The 5093-nt window shown below is 38.1% G+C and overlaps 1 protein-coding gene across 3 annotated transcripts in view; it reads left to right on the forward strand.

The window, feature by feature from the left end:
• LOC133419296 (thyroid hormone receptor alpha) overlaps nucleotides 1-5093 on the forward strand; it is a 252702-nt gene that overhangs the window by 52165 nt on the left and 195444 nt on the right. The gene's annotated exons all lie outside the window — the stretch shown is intronic.

The following is a 5093-nucleotide window of genomic DNA, read 5'->3' on the forward strand; positions in this document are numbered from 1 at the left end:
TGGGGGCAAGGAAAAGTTATTCGGAACAACAAATCAGAGAGATCGATGGATGTAACCAGAGAGAAGGCTTCTGCCAAAAAAATCGAAGACTTAGTGTAAATATCTCTAAAAATGGGAAACCGAATTTACTTTCCTAAATAGGAACAGGATGGGGCTCAGTTACGCGTTCTGAAAGATGAGTAACTGCGATGTTAGTGTCTCTCACAGGGGAAGGAACCATGTCCGTCAGCAGCACTAGTGCTGTATAATCAGTCAGTGAATGCCAGAGAGCCACATGAGTGAAAATGTAAATGTTTCACTTGAAGACAATCAATGTGTATATAAACTGAAAATATTTAAAATAAATGAATGTGCTTTAATTCACTTTTGTGTTTTCATTTAGGCTTTATTATAGAAATTACATACATAGGAATGTCCACAGCATTTCAGTGTCAACAAAGGTAGGCCTATCGGATTCTCAGCACATAATTGTAGTTTGTAAGTGGTTGACAGGTAGTTATTTTGGATTTCTTGTAAACCTGTCTTGAAATGTAATACTGGACCCCGGTTAGGCTGGTTGGACAGCGAGTGGTGGAAAAATTATCTTATGGGCGGTATGGACAAAAAGATGTATCACGATAATTTCTGGCATTTAACCCAATAACGATAAAAAAAATACCAATACAAAAAGTGTCATCAACGGGAATATTTATTTATTTATTTATTTATTTATTTATTTATTTATTTATTTATTTATTTATTTATTTATTTATTTATTTATTTATTTATTTATTTATTTATTTATTTCTTTTCTTCTTTCTTTCTTTCTTTCTTTCTTTCTTTCTTTCTTTCTTTCTTTCTTTCTTTCTTTCTTTCTTTCTTTCTTTCTTTCTTTCTTTCTTTCTTTCTTTCTTTCTTTCTTTCTTTCTTTCTTTCTTTCTTTCTTTCTTTCTTTCTCTTTCTTTCTTTCTTTCAGGCTCATTTCTTTCTTTCTTTTCTTTCTTTCTTTCTTTCTTTCTTTCTTTCTTTCTTTCTTTCTTTCTTTCTTTCTTTCTTTCTTTCTTTCTTTCTTTCTTTCTTTCTTTCTTTCTTTCTTTCTTTCTTTCTTTCTTTCTTCTTTCTCAATTTATCGTTTTTACCGTGAGATGACAAATTCTTACCGTGGGGAATTTTTTTGACGTGAACGGTAAAATATCACCCATTCCTAATTTTTAAAGCCAAAACTTGACAGGTATGGTCCTGATGGAAAGGCCAACATGGACGACTGTCGCGCTCCGCCCACTAGTGATAATTGACAACCGTAAACCTCCCCGTCGCGTCTGATAGGAAACAGAGTCATGGAGCGCTGGTGCGAGGGCAAAACTCTCCTGACGCCTGCATCGCGCTGCTTGGTGGATTCACACTGAAAGTCTGTCGACGCCTGCAGTGGGCGGGGCTTTCAAGCTGCGCTGCAGAACTGGAGGGAAACAAGTGCATATAGTCTACATATATCTATATATAGCGTGCACATATTCAGTTTCCTATTTCACCATGGATCACACTTTGGGAAGCCTTCTTTATATTTTAGCGCTATTTCCGCATAGATAAGAGTGAGTTTGATGCTCCTTAACAAGGTCGGTCCGTGGATCAACACCAACCATCGGCGAGCCGTACGTCTGCGGTGAACACTGACACAACGGGTCGTAGCGGATTTGGTCATATTGTTTAAACTGTGTTTTGTGATTAATTATTTCACGTTGGATCGATGTAGCAAATAAAATCGTTCGGACCATACAGCTCCTCAACCATCAGTTACGTGTTTCACATGAGCAGTTCAGGTAAAAAACGGCATTCAAATCAGCTAAAATGTCAGTTTGCTGGATGAAATATATTAATTCCTGATAAAATAAGTTTGTTAGTGCACAGCTCTGCTCATGTGTGCATGTGAATGAGTGTACGTTTGTGTGAACATGAAAGTACAATCTGCATTGAGGCTTCTTGCTTCGGGAATCCCGGTCTGTGATTGGACGCTGCCTCGGCGTCGCCGCTGCTCATTTGCATAAAGTTAAGATTTTTTTTTTCATAGAAAATGAATGGCAGCCGGACGCCTATGACGCCCGTGACGCTTTTCAGTGTGAATCCACTGTTAAACCTGGCCTGCTTCCCCCAAAAGGTCGTTTTCTTGAACCGGAGATATAAAAAGGCGGGAACGCCATCTCTCTCGTTCCGGCGACTCCACAGTTTACAATTGTTTTTGTTTCCTTAATATTTATGACCTTCAGTGGAGCACGTCAAGTGACTTTTTTTTCCCTTTTTCTCTTTTGTCTTTTTTGGTCAAAGTGATCCCGTCTGTCTCCGTAGAACATGAATAACAGCCGGTTAGTCCTGTTCTGGGACGTTACCTTTTTTCTCTTTTCACTTCCACTGCTTTGGTGTCATTTTTGGATAATGGTACGTTTTGCTTTATGCTGGTATGACTTCACTCTTCATCCTTCTGCAGATATTGGATTAGCATGTGCTGCCGTTCTCCATTCCCGCCGTTGCTCAAGTTCCCGGTCTGATCGCAGCGACAGCAGCCGGCCTGCTCTCAGACCCTCGGATATCTAATATTGTCTGCTTCAACCTTTTTATTGTCTCTGTTCTTGGCCGTTTTTTATGGCCTGTCCTCTCACTTACAGTATTTTCCTCAGGAATTTTGGCCCGCATTCAAACATCCTAAATCAAATACAGACTGCCAGAGCAGCCAGAGCAGCCGGAGCGGCTGGAGCGGCCTGGCCCCCTTCGCTCCACGTCTGTCACCTCACACGTTAACCCCGGGAAGTGTTTCTTCAGGGAGAAGTGGCTCACAGCTTCGTTGACTGTCTAACAGCTTCCTCCATCCTTTCTTTAACCCTAATTTTCAGACGATCTCTCTTGCTTGTTGTTTTCAGAACCTGATAAATAGTCGGCAGTAGGGCTGTTCGATTTTGCCCAAAAATAAAATCTCGATTTTTTTCTCTCAAAATCCGATTTTCGATTACGATTATTTTGTGAATTGACAAAAGGCAAAGAAATGATTTCAAATATGCAGTTTTTTTATTGAACATTTGCCCCATTGGGCTTTAAGTGCAAACTTTGCTCTTATTAAACCAAAAATGAATGAATAAAGTGCAAAACTCTGTAAAATAAGTTGAAAAAAAGTTTTAAAAAATATAATAAAATATAAAGTTTTATCTCTGAAAAAAAAATCAGCAAATCAGCACTTGCAAACATACAGTAAGTTATATTTCCAATTAAATAAAACAAGACATTTTCTAATTAAACTAAACCGGGTCTTTGCATGCTAAATAATAATGCAACCCATGAAGGAGGTAGAGGTGTGTAATGTCAGTCATTACATTTGCTATTCACATTTGCAAGTTTTTTGCAAGGAACACGAGCCGTCTACCGCATCTGGCTTGAGGCTTGAGGGATGCCCGGTGGCATGTTACAACGCCCCCCTCGTACACTAAAGAGCCACTCCGATGGGGCACTTGTCGCAGGTATTGAGAGGTATTTCCATCAATCATTAATATGGTATCAATCATTAATATGTGTGCAGACAGGGTAAAAAAAAAAAAAAAAAGTGAAAAATCGATTTTACGAGTATCACGTTTTAACATCGTTCTAATTACATAATCGCGATTACGATTTAAAATCGATTAATCGAACAGCCCTAGTCGGCAGTATTCCAATATTCCCAGTTAGGAGTGCTTGATTTACCGGCTCCCAGTTAGGGTCTCGTTATAACTCCTGACACTATCTCATGTGTCTCTGAATCTCTGACCTGTGCCCCTACAAGGCATGTCTTTGTTTTAAATACAATATTTAAATTTGCCGTAATGTCTTTCTCCCGCCCGAACGAAGGAGAACTTCTCTCATCTGTGATGCTAAAACATTCAGTACAGTCTGTCCTGTTTCCTGTGATTATCTGTCGTGCTGTGGTGAGGACGGTGCAGAGATGGAATAGATATGGCTCTTTTTTAGGGTTGTCTTTGCATCTGTGTTCACAGCAGCTGCTTTCAGTGGGGCGTGATCAGAGGTCAGATACTTCTTCTGCAGGTTGTGCCTCTTTTGAATGAAGCGATTACAGTGGGACGAGACGGAGATAGGGGAACCTGACTTAATCTCGGTATGCAATGTCACAATAGCGTGGAAATCTGGACGGCTCACTGAGTGACGTGTTCAGACTTAAAGACTGAGAGAGAACTTGAAAACCAGGTGTGTGTCCATGGTAAGAGTTTTGGTTTCATGAACTCAAGACTCAACGTTTCCTGCTGCAGCTTTTGTTTGTGATAACCTGTCTCAGAGGAAGTAGAGATGCATAATATCGTAAACCCAGCCACAGGAAGTTACACTATACCATCTCGAAACTGTGGAACCGCCTGGATGAGGAACTAAAAAAAAGTAGCTCAATTTACAAATTAAAAAAAAAAATTATAAATCTAAAATAATATAGATCCCTAATATAAATTATCTTGATATTAAATATCCAACTGTCTAAATTATGCTGTCCTCAATTGTGAGTGACCACATTTATTTTCTTCTCTTCTTTGTTCATTTCTTTGTTTTGTTCGTTCGTTTCGTTTTCTTCTTAGTATCTTTTTTTCCTTTTCTGTAGTCTGCAAAATAAGCCATGAGGCTTCAGCCTATACCTTTTTGGTCTAAAAAAAAAACAAAACAAGAAATGTGTGTGTGTGTATGTATATGTATAAGTATATGTATGTGTATATGGGTGTATATATATATATATATATATATATATATATATATATATATATATACCTGTGTGTGTGTATACTAGGGATGGGCGGTATGGACTAAAAAATGTATAACGATAATTTCTGGCATTTATCCCGATAATGATAAAAATGAAGATAAAAAAAATACCAATTCAACTCCACCTTTTTAACTACAAATCTATCTCACTCTCAGATCCGCCATGTTTGTTACACAAAAACGTTATCAACGGGAATTTATCTTTCTTTCTTTCTTTCTTTCTTTCTTTCTTCTTTCTTTCTTTCTTTCTTTCTTTCTTTCTTTCTTTCTTTCTTTCTTTCTTTCTTTCTTTCTTTCTTTCTTTCTTTCTTTCTTTCTTTCTTCCTTCCTTCCTTTTT

Source organism: Cololabis saira, chromosome 19 (genome assembly GCF_033807715.1).
Source record: "Cololabis saira isolate AMF1-May2022 chromosome 19, fColSai1.1, whole genome shotgun sequence".
NCBI lineage: Eukaryota > Metazoa > Chordata > Actinopteri > Beloniformes > Belonidae > Cololabis > Cololabis saira.